This window comes from Ovis canadensis, chromosome 2 (assembly GCF_042477335.2).
Source record: "Ovis canadensis isolate MfBH-ARS-UI-01 breed Bighorn chromosome 2, ARS-UI_OviCan_v2, whole genome shotgun sequence".
In the NCBI taxonomy this organism is placed as follows: domain Eukaryota; kingdom Metazoa; phylum Chordata; class Mammalia; order Artiodactyla; family Bovidae; genus Ovis; species Ovis canadensis.
In genome coordinates this window covers 72,199,677-72,222,114 of record NC_091246.1, presented here as the reverse complement: position 1 = coordinate 72,222,114, position 22,438 = coordinate 72,199,677, and the positions used below count along the sequence as shown (strand labels likewise).

Below are 22,438 nucleotides of genomic sequence, written 5' to 3'. Positions count from 1 at the left end.
ATATGCACATATTTGTGAAACCATTACAGTAGTCAAAATAGTGGATATGCATTTACCCAATGGTTTCCTTGTGTCTCTATATTTTCTTTGTTTCATCACTGCCTGTCCCACCAAGCCAGATCCCACCCTTCCAACCCCTACAATCATTGCTCTGTTATTGTTGATACAGATTAGTTTACATTTCCTGAACTTTATGTAAATGAAATCATACAATATGCATTCTTTTTTTGGTCTGGCTTCTTTAATTCAGCATAATTATTTTGAGATATATCCATATTGTTATAGATAATGATATTTTATTTCCTTTTATAGATGAGTAGTGTTTCATCATAAGGATATACCACAATTAGTTTGTTCATTCACCTGTTTATGGACAATTAGATTATGTCCAGTTATTAAATATTATGATTAAAGTAATTATGATCATTGATATTATAAGACTTTGTATGGACATAGGTTTTCTTTTGAGGAAAGGAGGATGAATACCTAGGAGTAGAATAGTTGTTATACAAGATAGGTATATGTTTAAATTTTTAGGAAAAATTCCAAACTCTTCAAACTAATGGTACCTTTTTATATTTCTACCAGCATAGTATGAGAGTTCTAGTTCCTCTGCATCCTACCAACACTTGGTTTAATAGAGTTCATTCTACTTTATGTGTAGTTGTTTCTCCTTGTGGTATTAATTTGCATCATCCTAAGGTTAATGATTTTGAACATGTACATATATATCATCTTTATGTCTTCACTGAAGTCTGTTCAAATCTTTCGTCCATTAAAAAAATCAAGTTGTTATTATTGAATTTTTTTGCTGTTCAGTCACTCAGTCATGTCTGACTCTGTGACCCCACGGACTGCAGCACACCAGGCTTCCCTGTCCTTCACTATCTCCCAGAGTTTGCCCAAACTCGTGTCCATTGAGCCAAAGATGCCATCCAGTCATCTCATTCTCTCTCACCCACTTCTCCTCCTGCCCTCAGTCTTTCCCAGCATCAGGGTCTTTTTCAGTGAGTCAGCTTTTTGCATCAGGTGGCCAAAGTATTGGAGCTTCAGCTTCAGCATCAGTCCTTCAATGAATATTCAGGGTTGATTTCATTTAGTTTTGACCTGGTTTGATCTCCTTGCTGTCTAAGGGCATCTCACCACAGTTGGAACGCATCAATTGTTGGAAAGCATCAATTCTTTGGCGCTCAGCTTTCATTATGGTCCACAATGAATTTTAAGAGTTCATTATACATTATTGATAAAAGTCTTGTACTGGATATATGATTTGTAGATATTTTCTCCTAGTCAGCTTGTCCTTTCATTCCCAAACACAGTGTCTTTCAAATAGCTAAAGATTTAATTTCAATAATGTCTAATTTATGAATTTTATCTTTGATGGATTTTAGTGGTAGCACCTTTCTTAAGAAGTCTCTGAAAGAAAGAAAGTGAAGTAGCTCAGTTGTGTCCGAGTCTTTGCAATTCCATGGACTGTAGCTTACCAGGCCCCTCTGTCCATGGGATTTTCCAGGCAAGAGTACTGGAGTGGGTTGCCATTTCCTTCTCCAGGGGATCTTCCCAACCCAAGGATTGAACCCAGGTCTCCTGTGTTGCAGGCAGACGCTTTATCATCTGAGCCACTAGGGAAGTTAAAAAAAAAAGTCTTTACCTAACTCAAAATCTAAACTATTTCATCACATATTCTCTTTTATAAGCTTTATGGTTTAACTTTTGACATTTGTGTCTACAGTCTATTTTCACAATAAAGTTTTTGGTTTGAAATAATTTTCAACTTGCAGAAAAGTTACAAAGGTAGTAAAGGAATTTATTAATCACTCTTTCTCCTATGTAACATGGTAAGTTTGTTAAAACTAAGTAATCAGTATTGGTACATTACTATTAACTACATTTCAGACTTTATATAGATTTCACCTTTTTTTAAAAAAAAAAAAAAACTAGCTGTTTTCTATTCTAGAATTCAATCCAGGATTTTATATAGTGTTTAGGCCTCATAGCCCCTTAGTCACCTCTGATCCTTGACAGTTGCTTAGTCTTTCCTTGTTTGTTTTTAATGACTATGACAGTCTTCAGCAGTACTGGTCAGATTCTTTGTAGAATGTCCCTCAATTTGAGATTGTCTGATGTTTCTCTTATTTCGACTGGGATAATTTTGGGGAGAAGTAGAGGTAGGTAGACACATGGTGTCAACATGTTTTATCACTGGTGCTCCTTAACATTGATTACCTCACCAAGATGATATTTGACAGGTTTTTCCACTGTAAAGTTAATCTTTTTCTCACCCTTTCCTTGCATTATTCTTTGGAAGCAAGTTACTAAGTATAGCCTTGCTCCAGGGAGGCAGAGGGTAGGGGGTTGAGGCGGGTTGAGGGGGAAGGATTTATGCTTCCTGGAGATTGAGTATCTACCTAAATTGTTTGAAATTATTTGGAAAGATCAGTACTATAAGTGGTATTAGTTTCCTCTTTTCCCCCACTTATTTATTTCTTCAATAATTTATTATACCAATATGAATTCATGTTTATTAATTTTATACTTTCGGTTATAATAAAATACTGTGTTTTGCTGCTCAGCTTGGAATTTTCTGCCATTCCAACTCTTTCAGGTTGATTCCTGTATCCCTTGGACTTAACTTTTCTTTTTTTTTTTTTGCCTTTCTTTCCCCTTTTCTCAGTACTTCTTTGTTTTCTGCCGCTACAAGATGTTTATTTTCAGTGCCCCATCCTTTGAATCAGCCATTTCTCAAAGGAGCCCTAGATACATTTGGGGGTGTATGTTATTTAGTAGAAACCAAGATGTGGGCATTGGATATGCTGGTTTCTGCTACTGGGGTGTCACTGTGTCTCAGTTCCTTCAGCAAGCAGAACCAGGAAATATATGTATGCCTGCTAACCTGTGGTATACACATCTAAAATTACTTCTGCATCTGACCATTTTTATCTATATTAAGCTAAATCTGAATTCATACTGATATTGCTGACTCTTCCATAATGAATAATGTTTATTCATAAGGTGTCTCTCCATCAGTGAGAAGCATGATTCTCACCATGTTTTTTGTTCAACCACAGTATACATGTAAAGCAGTTTCAGAATCATTAACCTGTACCCTGCAATCCATTTTGAGTTAGTTTTTGTATATGGTATAAGATGGATGAGCGTTCACTTTTTAAAAATGTGAATATTCAACTGTTCCAGCAATATTTGTTTAAAAGGCTATCCTTTCTTCACTAAATGCCTTTGCATCTTTGTTAAAAACTGATTCTCCATTTATATATTGGTCAGTTTTGGAACTCTATGTTCCATTTGTCGGTTTGTTTGTCTTTCTTCATTCTAATAACTTACTGTGTTGATTATTGTAGCTTCATAGTAAATCTTGAAATCAGGTAATGCTATTAGCCCTCTTTTTCAAAGTTGTTTGGCTATTCTATGTCATTGCATTTTTATATGAATTTTAGGATAAGTTTGTCAGTTTCTACCAAGAAAGCCTAGTGAGATATGGATTTGAATTGCATTGAATCTTGAGATTAATTTGGAGAGAATTGACATCTTAACAATATTGAGTCATATCTCTCATGACTGTATAATATCTCTGCATTTATATATGTCTTTAACTTCTTTCAGGAGGGTTTTGTAGTTGTCAATTTATAGTCTTAAACATCTTTTGTCAGATTTATTCCTAAGCATTTTATGTGTATTGATGCTACTATAAATGGTATTGGCTTTTAATAGCAACTTCCAATGATTAGTTATTAGTAAATAGACATATGATTGATTTTTTTAATATTGTCTGTCATTCAACTTACTCCAGTTTCTGGCCATTGGGAGCTCTGTTTGGTTGGGTTTTGTGTCCCTTGGACTTACATTTTTTTTTTTTTCCTTTTCCCAGCACTTTCTTTTTTATTGACACTACAAGATACCTAAGGCTCATCCTATATTTTCAATGTCCCAGCCTTAGATTAGCAGTTCTTAAGGGAGCCTTAGTGTCTTGAAACCTTTTAAAACTTACTAGTTCTTGTATCTATTTTATAGATTCTGTCTGATTTTCTACATAGAAGATCATGTTGTTTGTGAATAAACAAAATTTTATATCTTCCTTTCTCAATGCCTTTTCATTTCTTTTTCTTGCTCAGTTGCAACAGAGAAGTGATGGGAGCAACTATTTCGAAGTTGTTCCTGATCTTAGAGAAAAGAAGCATTCAGTCTTTCCCCATTAAGTATGATGTTAACTGTAGGTTTGTCATAAATGCATTTTATCAAGCTAAAGAAATGTTCTTTTGTTATCTTGTTTGCTGAGGGTTTTATCAGAAGTGAATGTTGGATTTTATTGAGTATTTTTTTGGTACCTGTTTAGATGATCATAAGATTCTCTGTTTTTAGTTTGTTGACATGGTGAATTACATTTAATTCACTGTCCCTTTCAGCTTTGAAACCCATAATTGACTCTACTTGATCTTGATACATTCTATTTTATGGATATTGTTGGATTCAGCTTTTTCGAATTTTTATATTTAATGGGGGAATATTGGTCTAATATGATTTCCTTTTAAAATATCTGTGTCTGTTTTTGTTATCAAGAGCAATGCTGGTCTCATAGTACAAATTGGAAAGTATTCATTCTTCTGTAATTTGGGGGGAAATTTTTAGACTTATCTCTCCAGTGAAACTACCTGGGTATGGATTTCTCTCGTGGGAAGGTTTTTAACTACAAATTGAATTTCTGTATTAAAGGTTTGCTTTTGCTATCTATTTTCTCTTTCATGAACTTTGGTAATTTGTGTTTTTCAAGGAATTGATTATTTTTTCTAAGCTATCAACCTTACTGGTATAAAGTTATCATAATATTCCCATATTCTGTAGTGATGTCATGTTTCTCATTCTTGATATCTTTTTTTTTTTCTGATCAGACACATCTAGACAACTGTCAATTTGTTGACCACTTTAAAGAATAAGCTTTCTGTTTCATTTACTTTTCTTATTGTACTGTTGTCCACCTCATTGAATTCTGCTGTGATCTTTATTATTTATTTGCTTTCTTCTGCTTAACTTGTGTTTATTTTTTATTTTTTATTTTTTTGGTGTTTTATTTTTTTTTATTTTTATTTTTTTAAATTTTAAAATCTTTAATTCTTACATGCATTCCCAAACATGAATTTGCCCTTCTTTTTCTGGTCGTAGAGTGGAAGGTAAAGTCAATGAGTTGAGACCTTTACATTTTTCTAATTCAGATGTTGTCTACTATAGATTTCTCTGTAATTACTATTTTAGCAGCATCACACAAAGTTTAATATGGTGTGTTTTCATTTTTTTTCCATTACATACTTTCTTTTTATAAATATAAATTTATTTAATTGGAGGTTAATTACTTTACAATATTGTATTGGTTTTGCCATACATCAACATGAATCCGCCACAGGTATACACGTGTTCCCCATCCTGAACCCTTCTCCTTCCTCCCTCCTCCCTCCCCGTACCATCCCTCTGGGTCATCTCAGTGCACCAGCCCCAAGCATCCAGTATGATGCATTGAACCTGGACTGGCGACTCGTTTCATATATGATATTATACATGTTTCAGTGTCATTATCCCAAATCATCCCACCCTCTCCCTCTCCCACAGAGTCCAAAAGACTGTGTCTCTTTTGCTGTCTCACATACAGGGTTATCGTTACTGTCTTTCTAAATTCCATATATATGTGTTAGTATACTCGTTAGTATACTGTATTGGTGTTTTTCTTTCTGGCTTACTTCACTCTGTATAATCAGCTCCATTTTCATCCACCTCATTAGAACTGATTCAAATGTATTCTTTTTAATGGCTGAGTAATACTTCATGGTGTATATGTACCACAGCTTTCTTATCCATTCATCTGCTGATGGACTGACAAGCAACAAATCTCAAAAATATACAAGCAACTCCTGCAACTCAATTCTAGAAAAATAAACGACCCAATCAAAAAATGGGCCAAAGAACTAAATAGACATTTCTCCAAAGAAGACATACAGATGGCTGACAAACACATGAAAAGATGCTCAGCATCACTCATTATCAGAGAAATGCAAATCAAAACCACAATGAGGTACCGTTTCACGCCAGTCAGAATGGCTGCGATCCAAAAGTCTACAGGTAATAAATGCTGGAGAGGGTGTGAAGAAAAGGGAACCCTCTTATACTGTTGGTGGAAATGCAAACTAGTACAGCCACTTTGGAGAACAGTGTGGAGATTCCTTAAAAAGCTGCAAATAGAACTGCCTTATGACCCAGCAATCCCACTGCTGGGCATACACAGCAAGGAAACCAGAATTGAAAGAGACATGTGTACCCCAATGTTCATCGCAGCACTGTTTATAATAGCCAGGACATGGAAGCAACCATATACTTTCTACCTCCTCTTTTTGTTTCTTCTTTGACTGTGGTTATTTAGAAGTGTCTAGTTAATATTTGGGAGCTTTCCAGAGATCTTTCTGTTATTGTTTTCTAATTTGGTTCAGTTGTGAGCAGAGAATATACTTTGTATGACTTGAATCCTTTTAAATTTGAGACTTGGTTTATGACCAGAATATTCTATACCTTGATTTCCAGTCATTTTTTGTTTCATGTATTTAATTTAATTTATATATTTATTTGAGTCTTGGTGTCTGTATTTGTTTAAATAAAAACTACTTCAGCAGTCTATACATTGGCCAATACATAGACTTTATTTTTTTTATTTTAATTTATTTATTTTAATTGGAGGCTAATTACTTTACAGTATTGTTTTGGTTTTGCCATACATTGACATGAATGATTCAGACATGAATCAGCTATGGGTGTACATGTGTTCCCCATCCTGAACACCCCTCCCACCTCCCTCTCCATCCCATCCTTCTGGATCATCCCAGTGCACCAGCCTTGAGCACCCTGTCTCATGCATCAAACCTGGACTGGCGATCTGTTTCACATATGATAATATACAAGTTTCAGTGCTATTCTCTCAAATCATCCCACCCTCGCCTTCTCCCACAGAGTCCAAAAGACTGTTCTTTACATCTATGTCTCTTTTGCTGTCTCACATATGGCATTATTGTTACATCTTTCTAAGTTCCATATATATGAGTTAGTATACTGTATTGGCGGAGAAGGCAATGGCACCCCACTCCGGTACTCTTACCTGGAAAATCCCATGGACGGAAGAGCCTGGTAGGCTGCAGTCCATGGGGTTGTGAAGAGTCGGACAGGACTAAGTGACTTCACTTTCACTTTTCACTTTCATGTATTGGAGAAGGAAATGGCAACCCACTCCAGTATTCTTGCCTGGAGAATCCCAGGGATGGGGAAGCCTGGTGGGCTGCCGTCTACTGGGGGTGCACAGAGTCGGACACGACTGAAGCGACTTAGCAGCATACTGTATCGGTGTTTTTCTTTCTGACTTACTTCGGTTCAGTTCAGTTTAGTCGCTCAGTCGTGTCTGACTCTTTGTGACCCCACGAATTGCAGCATGCCAGGCCTCCCTGTCCATCACCAACTCCCAGAGTTCACTCAGACTCATGTCCATCGAGTCCATGATGCCATCCAGCCGTCTCATCCTGGGTCGTCCCCTTCTCCTCCAGCATCATTCCTTCCAAGGAAATCCCAGGGTTGATCTCCTTCAGAATGGACTGGTTGGATCTCCTTGCAGTCCAAGGGACTCTCAAGAGTCTTCTCCAACACCACAGTTCAAAAGCATCAATTCTTTGGTGCTCAGCCTTCTTCATAATCCAACTCTCATGTCCATACATGACCACAGGAAAAACCATAGCCTTGACTAGATGGACCTTTGTTGGCAAAGTAATGTCTCTGCTTTTGAATATGCTATCTAGGTTGGTCATAACTTTTCTTCCAAGGAGTAAGCGTCTTTTAATTTCATGGCTGCAGTCACCATCTGCAGTGATTTTGGAGCCCCCCAAAATAAAGTCTGACGCTGTTTCCACTGTTTCCCCATCTATTTCCCATGAAGTGATGGGACCAGATGCCATGATCTTTGTTTTCTGAATGTTGAGCTTTAAGCCAACTTTTCACTCTCCTCTTTCACTTTCATTAGGAAGCTTTTTAGTTCCTCTTCACTTTCTGCCATAAGGGTGGTGTCATCTGCATATCTGAGGTGATTGAGATTTCTCCCAGCAGTCTTGATTCCAGCTTGTGCTTCCTCCAGCCCAGCATTTCTCATGATGTACTCTGCATGTAAGTTAAATAAGCAGGGTGACAATATACAGCGCTCCTTTTCCTATTTGGAACCAGTCTGTTGTTCCATGTCCAGTTCTAACTGTTGCTTCCTGACCTGCATATAGGTTTCTCAAGAGGCAGGTTAGGTGGTCTGGTATTCCCATCTCTTTCAAAATTTTCCACAGTTTATTGTGATCCATACAGTCAAAGGCTTTGGCATAGTCAATAAAGCAGAAATAGATGTTTTTCTGGAACTCTCTTGCTTTTTCCATGATCCAGCAGATGTTGGCAATTTGATCTCTGGTTCCTCTGCCTTTTCTAAAACCAGCTTGAACATCAGGGAATTCGTGGTTCACGTATTGCTGAAGCCTGTCTTGGAGAATTTCGAACATTACTTTACTAGCATGTGAGATGAGTGCAATTGTGCGGTAGTTTGAGCAGTCTTTGGCATTGCCTTTCTTTGGGGTCAGAATGAAAACTGACCATTTCCAATCCTGTGGCCACTGCTGAGTTTTCCGAATTTGCTGGCATATTGAGTGCAGCACTTTCACAGCATCATCTTTCAGGATTCACTCTGTATAATATGCTCCAGTTTCATCCACCTCATTAGAACTGATTCAAATGTATTCTTTTTAATAGCTGAGTAATATTTCATTGTGTATATATACCACAGCTTTCTAATCCATATCTTTCATATCTGTTTCATGTATTTTAAAGCTCTTTTTTAGATACAGAAACATTTAGGATTATTATGTTCTCTTGATGAATTGACTACTTTATTATTATGAAATTATCCTTTGTATTCCTTGTAATCGTTCTATCCTGACATCAACTTTTTCTGATATTAGTATAGTCACTCTAGGTTTCTTTTGACTAGTGTCAGTGTGGTATGTCTTTTTCTGTCCTTTTCCTTTTACCCTGTGTTTGTTTGTATTTAACATACCTTTTTCAGAGAGAACACATTGTAGGGTCTTGCTTTTTTAGGAATGTGATGATGTATGTCTTTTAATTGCAGTGTTTGGATCGTTTACGTTTACCACGGTTGGTGACATGGCTCATTGTAAGTCTGTCATCTTACTCTTTGTCCTCAGTCCCATCTGTTCTTTGTTCCCTTTTTCTCTTTTCCTGCCTTCTTTTGTTTATTTGTATGCTGTTTCTGTGGTGATTTCTAAACCCTTTAAGAATCCCGGTTGTCATTTGGGTTAGCTTCAGTTTTTTTGGAAGATTGTATAGATTTATCATGTCAGATTCTCAAAGCTTGTATATTTAATGTTCTCTAAATGGTTTTGACTAGGTAATTAAGGTTTCTTCTTAATCCTGAATAGTTGCTTGTGGCTTTAATACTTAGATGTTAATGTAAACCAATGTTGCAGTTGGTGTTGAATAACCGTTTTTAGGATCAACTATTGGCTTCTGTGTTCTTTCCATTCCTGATGCAAGACTCTGTATGAGAAGGTGATATATTTGGAGCCTGAGGGTTTTTACTCCTGAGGACCAGATGAAGTGGGTCTTAGAGAAGCCAGCTTGCATTCCTAGGTTAATCAGTATTTATCTGACTTGATTCAGGATCATTCCTCCCCACCCCATTTTATTTAGAAAGAGGAGAAAAAGAAGAGAGATAAATTAATAGTTATTTTCTATATCAGTCTATTCTTTCTTTCCCAAATAAAGGACTGATGTAGTACATGTTTCAAAATAATGAACAATATATTCCTATAAAGAAGTACATCAGTATGTCATCCAACATGGAGAAGGCATTTCATGTCTTATAATTTCTGTAGAGAAGGGAATGCCATGACAGAGAAAGAAGACATGAGCTTGAGTCTGAGTGATGGTATGGTTATTTTATCAGATTTGGAAATTGCCAGATCAGCACCTATCTATCTTGGATTCTAGGAAGTGGCAAAATATGAGCTCTGTATGTAGGTTCTCAAGAGGCCTGTGTAAGGCCATTCACCCTGGCCTTGAACTGAGAAAAAGAACTTCTCCAAATTCCTCCTTTCCTCAATTTGCCTTGTTCCTAGTGGTTTTCCTTGAAATGGCTTTGTCACTAGAGGATTTTTGTTGAAGTAGCTCTAGTTTCTAGAAGATATGTAAATCAGGGTATTCTTGTTCATTCTGTATTCTAAGTGTAGCTCTTAAAATTTCAAAGAAGCAGAATGTGGTACATCCCTATTAAATGCAGGTGCTTTCTGCCCTGTTTGCTTCAGACAGTTGAATATCTATGGTGGTTAGAACTGATGATTTGTAAGCTGATGAATGGGTGCCAAAAACTGAATATCTCTTGAGTACAGTGGAGCCTATAGTCTGGTCTCCATGAATGTTAGGGCAGTGTGCCAACTAGAGCTGGCTTAATTCTGCAAGCAGGAGCCCTTTGCAGAAGGATTCATGGTAATTAACCAATTCAAAGTGCAATATTTTCCTTTCATTAATTTGGCAGAAAACAACTAAATATCTACAGCAAGAATGTTTTTGACATTTTCACTTGCTGCTTGGAAAAAAATGGATACTTTGAATAATACTATAAAGAAAATTGCTAAGATTTTATCATTTTTATTTAAACTTCTTAATGTGGATTACTTAATTAGGAACTAATTTTTTTTAATTAAATAGGAATAGTTGGCTGCATGGGTGATCAGAATTGAGTCATATTTTGTAGTAACTGGCTTGATTCTTAAGGAATTTATGGCTTGGACTCATTGCCTTTTACATCTCCTTTTTCACATGTCTAAGTAATAGAATTCCAGTTTGGTGTTATAATTTCCTATCCTTTCTCCCTTTAGAAGTTGATTTCTACTTCACATGTGACTTAGAATTCCTCTCTGTTCTTTTTTTTTTTAGATTAAATGTATTTGGTGTTTTAATAAGTTTATTCCCATAATGGTTAATTTTTTGCTTAAAAAAAAGGTAGTTAGAACCAGTCACTGGGAATGAAGTATTTTGAGTAATTTTGAAACTAAAGGTCCAGTGACAGCAGATTTTTCCCTGGAGGAATTACTGAAAAATATTTGTTTTAGAATATATTAATCTTTATATCAGTGCTCTTATCTTTTCAAAGCATTTATCTTTTCACTAAAAATAAAATATGTTTAATAATATTATTCATATCTTTGATTACTAGGGCCTGGTTTTTGAAAACTTTCTTTTTAGTTATTTATTTCTTAGTTTTATTTATTCGAGTTATTCCTCAATTTAACATCTTCTCCTTATATAGTTTTGACATACATTGGATATTGGCATAACTCTTGAAATCCCAAAGAATAGCCTGGCCTAACAAGAAACTGGAGGTCTTCATCAGTAAAGCCATTAGGAACCTAGCTACTAGTAATGTTTTCCTCACTTTGCATGTTTGCTTTCTATCTATATGTCTCATCTTCACACTGCAGATCTACTGTCACATGACCAAATATATGGTCACTTTTACATCTTATTACCACAGTGTTCAATATACAATGAAAATTATTAGACATGCAAAAAACAAATTTGTAATATAACCCAGGAAAAATGTTATTCCCTAGTGAAGAAAAAAATAAATAAAAAGAGACCTTGCAGTGGCCTAAAGGTTGGATTTAGTTGACAAAGACTTAAGTATGCACACCCAAATCAGAATTAAAAAAAAAAAATTCTGTGGTCTTTATGTATGAACAGATAGGAAATCTTGGCAAAGAAATGAAAACTGTACAAAAAGAACTAAATGGAAATTCTAGAACTGGAAATAATTGAAATTTTATTGGTTAAGACTAACAGTTTATTGGTGATAGTAGAAAAATAACTGAACTTGAAGCATATTAATAATATTTGATATGAAGAACCTAGAAAGAAAAAAGCTAAGAAAAATGAACCAGAGACTCAGGGACCTAAGGAATTTCACATTTGGGTATCTAGAGTCACAAAAGGAAAGCATGAGAAGGGGCATAAAAAGTATTTCAGAAATAATGGTTGAAATTTTCTGTATTTAATAAAACATGAATTTACATATCCAAGAAGCTCAGCCAGCCCCAAGCACCTAGGCACATTATAGTTAAGCTGCTGAAATAGCCAGTCATCAATAAGGTGGTGGTAAAGAAACTGTCAAGTGGCTTTAAGTATTCCACTACCATTTTGGAAAGAGCAGTTAACTTTATCCCACATGGGGAAAAATATGGAAGGTGGGACTGGTTTATATATTTTACAATATGGAATCATATTCTACATGCCTGGATTCATTTTCAAATATAGGATTTTGCTTTTCAGATTACAAACATAATGCAGGCTCATTGGAGGAAATATATGATAATCTAGAAATAGAATATGAACTGCCCATGATCAAATGGCTTTTGACCTTTCATTCTACCATGTTTCCTTTTTTCTCTTTTTTTTTTTTGTCAATTAGTGGGAAGCCATTAAAAAATACAAAATGTTTTTATTTAAGACATATTTCAAAATATTCCCTACATTCTGATCTCTAGTTAGATATAAACCGATTGTGGATGAGAAATTATACACAGAATTATAGACCATGAAAATCACTTGTAATTTCTATGTTAGGAAGCCTGAATACATTTTTTATTCAATTAATAAGACATTCAACTGTGTAACTGATATTTCTTTCTCCTCCCCCATTTTGGGTAAAATATTGTCCTGCTAAAATTTTTCTGTAGACACTATGAATATTTAAGAATTTTTTTCTCAAGTGATATGTAGACAAAATGAAATTGATTTTTACCTGAAGATCACCAAAGACAACCTCCTATTTCTTATTTAGATATTTTTTATCAGAGGAACTTAGACAGGACTCTTCAATGGTTCTCAAAATTCCGAAGTGGTGAGGCCAATTAATGTATTTTCTTACCAGTATTTAATTTTTATTTTTTCTATGTAATTCTTAAATGAAATATTTTAAATGATGAGTCACATTAATACTGGGGTCCTTTGCTTTTAACAGTAACTTATTTTTAGCAATTTTATTGTCTGGTAGCTTTGTAGTCTGGTTATTAAAAGTTCTATATCTGTATTCTCAGGGTGCTGATATATCTGGGAATTAGAACAGGATTCAAGAGGAATAGTGAGAAACTTTGTAGAGCAGAGGCTACCTACATGACCACATTTCACATATCAGTCAGAGCTGAACTCTAGAAGTCGATGGCTCTCTCACCCAATTTCTAATTGATTGTGGCAGCTTGAAAATAGAGATGGCACCATCTTGTTTGCACCTCGCCAATTCAAGACCCTTTAAGTCTGGAACTCCTGTGGAGGAGGAAGTTAAAATGGATCTAAAAACATTTACAAGTTTTAAAATAAGTGCTTTTATGAAATATCAATATAGGATAAATAAAAGATATCCAACGAATGGGAACTTAGATTATGTCTCTGATTAACACCAGAATTACTTTAATAGTGAATTTGCCAATAAATTACAAAATCAAAGTCTGATACACAACTTGTGCATTCTAGTCTGTTTTCCCTTGGCATGAAGTTCATGCCTTCTCAGTTTTTGTTGCAAGTAATAAAAATTTTTTTCTTAAAAAATGAAATAAATTTTAGCCTTAAATGAAATACATTAAGTAGTGTAACCCCAGAGTCCAAAATGGGGCTACTTTGGGAATGAACCCTTGGCTTTGTGACTTCCTTTCCTTATTCTGGTTTCCTGATGTTGGCTTCATTCTGATTCTGCTGTCTTGATTCTGATTTGGCTTCTCGTAGATCCTAAGGCTGACCATTTCCGTATTTATCTCCTCTGGACAAAGGAGTACTGGCCTCAGTATTTCCAACAAAGTCTTGGTATCTATTCTGATTCAAGCAGTTTAGGTCATACTTCACCTCAGAACTAATCACCATGGCCATGATAGTCGTAATTGTTGAATCATGCTGGATTGTGTGATCCATTCCTGCAGTAAAGGGTGGAGTTAACATCCTTGGATCCCCAAGTTAAAATATTATCTTCTGGGAGGAGAAAAGGGGGGAGAGTAAATGTGAAGGGATGTGATTAATGTTCATCACATAGGCCATCATCCTTTACAGCCACCTCACCTTTAAGACATACTTAAAGACTAAACTTTCTTTTATTTCTAACATAGGGAGCTTATTGTTTTCCTCTGAAAAGCAGGAAAAGCACAATTTTCCTGGTCAGTTGTTTTCTATCACTAGGACAAACAGCTGGTTATTTTTTTCCTGTGTCAACAGTTTTAGGATCATGTGAATCATTCTGAAGTGTATTTTATTTCCCCATACTGTAGAATTTTACCATTATGTGGCTTATACCAGCCAGGAACTTTGCATTGAGTATGTTAGTGATGAACAGCCATATATTTTAAAAAGCAGAGCACAGTTTTTTAAAAATTACTAAACACCAACATATGAAAGACATGGTACCTGTAGCAAGTATAAAGTTCAGTAATTTGAAATCGTAAAGTTTAGTTCAAGTTGTGTAAAAGGGAATAAAATGTTAATATATTCTAAGAAAAGAGTCTTAGAGTGCATCTAATCTGTCACCCTATCTAATTCCCTTTCCAATGAGCCTGACGGAAAGAGTTTAGCAATGAGAACTGAGTAATTACTTTATTAGAAGGTTCACATTCCATTTTATGTAGGATATAGTGAATATTCAAATGTGATTTGATTTTTAATTTGAGCTCTTATTAAAGCAGTTATTGTCTTCCATATATTGAGGGGAAAATTTGTGTGTTTATAACAACTTCTACCCGGTAGGTGTCTCTTTCTTTCCACTAGACAGAAGTGCTTCATATGTATTTGGGCAACATGTCTCCCTATTTCATCTTGTCACTAAACAAGACATTCAGTTATTTCTCATACATGATAGCATTGTCCATAGATAGCATTGTCCATACACTCACCATTCAACTTACCTTCCTCTTAAATTACTTTAATTTTTAGTTTGCTTTAAGATATTCACATAAGTAGACACTATAACCTTGATATGATATGAACAGTGCAGTTCATATAGTGGGGATATTTATTTCCTTGTTCTAATTATGTTACTTCCAAAATTTTTTAAAATTCCTTTGGTTGACGTACATGCATTATAAAATGCACAATACATATATTAAAATGTACTACTTAAAAGTGTTCAGTTGAATTTTTAAAATTTTGTATCCGTGTAACCATGACCTCCACAATTAAGTTACAGAACATTTCTATACCCCGCCCCCAAAACGTCCTGTGCCCTTACTCAATGTCGTACCCACAATCTGACATCCAGCCAAACACTGATCTGCTTTCTAGAATTCCAACATAGGAAATGGAATTGTACAATGTGCACTCTTTTATGTCTGGCTTGTTTTGCTCAGCATAATGTTGTGATTCATCCATATTGTCATGATATTAATAGTTCGTTTCTTTTTACTGCTGATTAATATTCCATGTAATGACCATACCACAACACAAGTTATTGGCTATAGTTAACAAAACTGGTATGAAATTGTGTGTGCAAGTCTTTGTTTAGAAAAATGTTTTCTTTTTTCTTGAATGAATAGTTGTTTGTGAGTAGAATTGTTGGGTCATATGCCCATTTTGGGGGGCTCCAAAATCACTGCAGATGGTGATTGCAGCCATGAAATTAAAAGACGCTTACTCCTTGAAAGGAAAGTTATAACCAACCTAGACAGCATATTAAAAACTTTGCCAACAAAGGTCCATCTAGTCATGGCTATCGTTTTTCCAGTAGTCATGTATGGATGTGAGAGTTGGACTGTGAAGAAAGCTGAGCGCCGAAGAATTGATGCTTTTGAACTGTGATGCTGGAGAAAACTCTTGAGAGTCCCTTGGACTGCAAGGAGATCCAACCAGTCTATTCTAAAGGATATCAGTCCTGGGTGTTCTTTGGAAGGACTGATGCTAAAGCTGAAACTCTAGTACTTTGGCCACCTCAATGCGAAGAGTTGACTCATTTTAAAAGACTCTGATGCTGGGAGGGGTTGGGGGCAGGAGGAGAAGGGGATGACGGAGGATGAGATGGCTGGATGGCATCACCGACTCGATGGATGTGAGTTTGAGTGAACTCCGGGAGTTGGTGATGGACAGGGAGGCCTGGCGTGCTGCAATTCCTGGGGTCTCAAAGAGTCGGACACAACTGAGCGACTGAACTGAACTGAATGCTTAGTGCATGTTTAACTTTAGAAGAAGCTTCCAAAGAACTTTCTGAAGTGACTGTACCATTTTACATTCCCAACGTCAATGTAATAATAGCTCCAGTTCATATACATCCACTCATTATTTTAAAGCTGAGTAGAATTCTTAGCATATGTTTGCATAGTCCTAGATTGATATTACAGAAGCAGTCTGCAGTTATCCAGAGTTTCCATTTACTTTGACTAGTCTATATTATAGTCCTAAATTTAGGAAATAGCTTGTTTTCATCTTTTATCCTCTCAAGATTGTCAGTTTTCTTGCAAATCTTTCTGAAAAAAATACTATTTTTATAGAGCTTCTTTTTCTGTACTTTTAAAAATATAACTCCTTTGTGACAGTCTGGTCAGGCATTACACTAAAATCATACAGAAATCATGTTTCTGAAATACATTTCTCCTTTTGAAGCTCTTCATGTTTATAAAACTCCATGCCTCTCAATGTGCCTTGTATGTAGCAGACCCTTACCCACAGTAGGTGCTCAGTCAATGTCTTCTTTCTTCTTAGAAACCATGTTTTCACTCCATAATACCTGTTATTTGCCTCCTAAGCAAGTAGCAAAATTGGGTAGAGCTGTAAATAAATCTGACTTTTTATGGAATCTCCTTAACTAGCATAATAAGTGATTCAAATTGTTGAATTTGATCTGTAAATCAATTTGAAGATGTTTTGTTCCCAGTAGTATCAAACCATAGAGAGAAGGTGCTTCTAAAGCAGTAGTGGGTTTCTCCTTTGTTGTCTAACAATTCAAAATTAATTTCTATTGCAAACTCTAAATCCTGTGAGCTGAAGCAGATCCACTCCACACCACGGCAGAAGTATCGTAGTGTTTTTGCCTTTGCCTTTAGATCATTTCTCTTTCAAAAACAGATGCACATGTGCCACCACCACCACCAACAAAAAAACAAAGAAAACCCAAATTTGCTTCGGGATCAGTTTGGTAATGTAGGGGAAAGTTTATTGGGCTAAAACAAGACCAGCTATCCTCTCACATGAGACGTATATGCATCAGGATGGTTTAACTAAAGATCTTTCACCTGGAGTAATTGCCACAGATGGACTTTTGTTCTCCTCATTCCTGTTTCACTGGTCCTTTCTGTAGCCACTCCTGTCCTTTCTTAGGTACCTTTTCTATTCTAAAGAACAAATCAGCTCTTTTTCCAAATACCTTCTCCCCTACCATTTTTTTTTTCTTTCCTGAAAGTTCACTTACAACAAACGACAGTATTTTTTTGTTTTGGAGTGCATAGTTTCCCTCAACAGGACTATAGACCCTGTTGGTGGACTCCATTTTCCTGCTGGAGTTAACATGATAATCTTTCATGGACATTGTGTTGGGGAGAGGAGAACAGAGGCAGAGAAAGAGAAACTGTATGGGAGGAAATGTGTAAAGAAGACAGCATCATTCTATCAGGATTGCTTTCTATATTTCATTTATGCCATATAGCTTATCTACAACTACTGTAAACAAATACTTGCCTTGATTTCCTCACCTGTGAAATAAGGATGCTATCTCTTGTTCCTCTGTCATTGGGTTAGTGGGATGATCAGATTTCATATTGGGGAAGGAATTGGAATGCTAAGAGTTTTAATCAACTGCTGTCCTGTACAGTGATAAGTACTAGATAGTATTTGTTTTAAAAATGCACACTCCTCCTGTCGTATATTTTCATAAAATAGACTAGAAGAATGTTAACAGTGGTTATCTCTGTAGAGTTAAATGTATGTAAATTTAAATATTCCCTTTTTCTATATTACAGTTCATTGTAAGTTTTAGATGAAAGGCAGACATTCAGCTCTTTAGCAATTGCATTTAATCAGTAGCAGTTCCTTTCCATTATTTTTGCTAGCATCTTCCACTTAGTTCATTTTCACATACTCCTCAAGACCTTGTGAGCTTTGAGTTCAGAAAGATTGTAAACACTTAATATAGTAATCTAGGTAGTTCTTTAGAGGTTTGTTGTTGTTTAATTGCTAAGTTGTGTCAGACTCTTTTGTGACCCCATGGACTATAGTCCGCCAGGCTCCTCCTTCCATGGGATTTCCCAGGCAAGAATACTGGAGTGGGTTGCCGCTTCAACCAGGGGATCTTCCCGACCCAGGGATTGAACCTGCATGTCCTACATTTGCAGGTGGATTCTTTACCACTGAGCCACCAGGGAAGCCCCACTTGAGAGGTTAGGATCCTATTTTGTCACTTATTGTGACTTATTTTATCATTCTCAGTGGTTTGTCCAGGTCAGTCATTGAATGAGTCCAGCCTGCAGGGAATGGGAGATATAGTATTCGTCTGGGAGATACTATGTTGATAATTTATCACCTGCCTGCTTTTTTGGTTTATAGTTGAAAAAAATTTTACCTCTGAAATTTACACAAATTTCATTACTTCTTAGGTCAGTTTCCCATATAGCCAGATATCTTAATAGAAGAGAAGGGTCCATAGTTGCTGGTTTCAGCTTTGCCTTAGGGTTATTTTTGGTTGTGAAGATCAGTATCTAAGGGATTTAAATGGACAAAATGATTTCTGGCCATTGGGTCATCAGAATGAAAGAACTAGGAATGAAGGGAGGTAAGGAATAAAAGGAGTGGGACTGATAATTAAAGGTAGGTAAGGAAAAATACAGTGGTTTGTAAGAATAATTGCTCATTTTGTTCAGTATGGAATCTGCTTCTTTCCATTTACCCCTCTTTCTTTTTATATATGGGCTACAGCAATGTATCTGGAAGACTGAAATGTGCCATTAGTTTTGGAGAAATAGAAGTGGAGTTCCTGCTCACTTACTAATTAAAGTAACCTTAAGAAAGTCTCAGTTGGGTTTCTTCATTTTTTTCACCTGCAAAATATAGTGTTTAATAAAAATATCTGCACTATATTCTCATATGACCGTTGTGAGAATCAAATAAAATAATGCATATCTTGTAAGTGGTAAAGCTTAGGTAAGTGTTTGAAGATGGCGATAACTGATGACCTTGCTCAATCTTCATAGCTGTCTTGGGTTTCTTTTTTGCTCTGGGCTTCTGTTTTCAGGTTTCTGTTATCTTCTTGGTAGACATCATGCTCAGTGAACCATACGCTGTCCCATTAATACTCTCCTTGTGCATGAGTGTTTTCCTGGCCTCAGTCCTTCTCCCAGTGGTGTAAGCTACTGGTTGGTAGAGTTACAAAAAGCTTGAGAAAGACAGCCCACATGCTGAGAGCTTTAATCTACATCTGGCTGGCTGACAGGTGGGTGGAGGCTGAGAGGCCGCTCAGAGGACAAGCAGAGCTGTAGACATCCACGTGCTTTCTGCCTTTCTGCTTTCTGTCCAGCTAGGCTCACTCACTGTTCTTCTGTGCCATTGTGACCAGCTTCCTTATAATTTTGAGTGTGAAGAAAAAGTGCCTGTGTAGTATGAGGAGAGGAGAAAGATGGTTTGCAAATGCTAACGTTAGGGATGAAATTTTAGTTATGTTATTAAAAGTATAGAAAATCTCCTCACCTACTTCAGAAACAGTAAAATAGAGTAAGTCAGACTTGTTTTGGTATCTTATTACCATATTGATTCAGGCACATGCTCATTTAGTCCAGCCGAAGAGTCTTTGGTGTCATTGTCAAAAAGCTGAAGCTCCCATTTCATTATAAAAAGTAGTATTTATTAAAACATGAAAATTTGGAGCTACTTAGTAAAAACATGTCTGTTTTACCTGATTCTTTAGAGCATATGAGACACATGAAATCAATTAAAAAAAAAAACTTGTCCTTTGAAATTTGTAAGAAATTATAAAGTATAATTATATCAATTTGGTATTCTTTACAATTTGATAGTACAGTGTCTATTTTTGTACTTTTAGTAATATATGCAGTGTTGAAAGCATTGAAGTTGCATAAAATAAAAAAATGTGAAATATGTTCCACGTTTATTTTGTGTTCACCAAGTGGAATTTGCTTAAATGATATACTGCTGAATGCTGCCTCTTATCCATTTAAAAACAAATTTAGAAATGAATGTCTTCTCATTTTTAAATTATAATATTTAAATCCATAAAGTCTAGTTGAATGAAGCACTTAGGAGGAATAGATGAAGACAGCAGTATAGCCCTGATGTGTAACTTTAATATCCCATCATATATGACAGTATTAAATTTGTTGGTTGGTCCAGAAACACTCTATATAATCATTTTTCATTGGATCATTGTCTCCTGCTTTGAAGAGAAATTGCCCCAGCTTTGTTTTGACATTGGCTTTCAAAGAATTTCTGAGCTATTTTTTTAACACTTAAGAATTGGAAGCAACCCATTTTCCTGTGCTGATATCCTATTTTAATTGATGTCGACTAATTAAAAATAATTAAAATCATTGTCTTGACTAATAAGCCTCAAGTAATTATAAATGAATGATATATAATAATAGTTGTCATTTATTGAGCTCTTACTATGCATCAAGCACTGTTGTAAACTTACTGAATCCTTATTATTGCTTTAGGGGGTAGAAACTACTTATTCTCATTTTATGGTTTATTCCTGCTTTACAATTGAAAAAACTGAGACATTGGTGGTTAGATAACTGATAACTGGCTTAATATCATGGTTATTATTAATAGTTGTGATAAAACCAGAGTATGAATTTAGGCAATGTAGACCAAGAATTCAGTATTCTTAATTATTATACTATGTGTGCACATATGGAAAACGTACAAGTAAAGCACAAAATACATTAGTCAGACATAGGCAAAGAAATATGCACATCTGTTTTATAAAACCTTTATCTGCTTGTATTAGATGAAAATAGGCATTTAAAGTATCCCGACAATTGTATAATGTAGCTACTAGCAGAGACTGCACATTTTAAAATATTTACTATTATAAACCCTATCAAGCAAATCATATGTTCTTCCTGGAACTGTTTCCTCTATAAATTTTGTGAGTTTTTAAGTTTTAGAAAGATTTCTAGAATCCTTCCGGTTTCAATATTTTATGAATTTGTGATCCTCTTTCTTTTATTATTAATTCTTGATTTTGCTTACTTGAAAAATCTATTGATTGATTCATTTAACTATCTTTTCCTTCACTCATTTACCAAGGGAATAAGGCATCTCAGGGGCTTCCCTGGTGGCACTGTGCTGTGCTTAGACATTTAGTCATGTCCGACTGTCTTAGACACTCAGTCATGTCCCATGGACTGTAGCCCACCAGGCTCTTCTGTCCATGGGTATTCTCCAGGCAAGAATACTGGAATGGGTTGCCATGCCCTCCTCCAGGGGATCGTCCCAACCCAGGGATCGAACCAAGGTCTCCTGCTTATCAGGCGGATTCTTTACCAGCTGAGCAACCAGGGAAGCCCCCCCAGGTGGCACAGTGGTAAAGAATCCACCTGCCCATGCAGGAGACACGGGAAACATGGGTTTGATCCCTCGGTCAGGAAGATCCCCTAGAGGAGGAAATAGCAACACACTCCAATATGCTTGCCTGTAGAATCCCATGGACAGAAGAGACGGGACGGCTACAGGACATTGGGTTGCAAAGAATGGGACATGACGGAGCAACTGTGCTCGAACACGCAAGCCATCTCATAATTGTATGTCAATTTTCATTCAGTTCAAAATACTTCTAATATGATTTTTATTTCTTTGGACACGAGTTATATTTTTGTTTGTTGTGTGTGTGTTTTGTTCTTGTTGTTTTAACTTTTTATTTTATATTGGAGCATAGCTGATTAACAATGTTATGATAGTTTCAAGTGTGCAGCAAAGCAACTCAGCCATTTTCCCATGGATTATTCAGAAATATATTATTTAGTTTCCAAGTATTTGGTATTTTTCTTGATATTTTTGTTATTGAGTCTATTCTGATCAGACAACTTAACCTTCCAAGATTTGAATCCTTTGAAATGTATTGATACTTGTTTTGTGAGTAGAGTATGGTCTCTCTTAGGTGTTCTGTATGTACTTGAGAAGGATGCGGATTCTGCTGTTAAGTGGAGTATTGCATGTCAGTTAGGTCAAGTTGCTTAATGGTGTTGTTCTCTATATCTTACTGATTTTCTGTCTATTTGTTATATCAACTATTGAAAGACGAGTACTAAAATCTCCATTTATAATAATACATTTTACTCTTCCTCATTTTTCAGTTTGGTCAGGTTTTGATTTATATGTTTTG

The 22,438-nt window shown here is 35.8% G+C and overlaps 1 protein-coding gene across 4 annotated transcripts in view; it reads left to right on the top strand.

Moving 5' to 3' along the window:
- Nucleotides 1-22,438, top strand: part of RFX3 (regulatory factor X3) — a 335,060-nt gene that overhangs the window by 94,960 nt on the left and 217,662 nt on the right. The gene's annotated exons all lie outside the window — the stretch shown is intronic.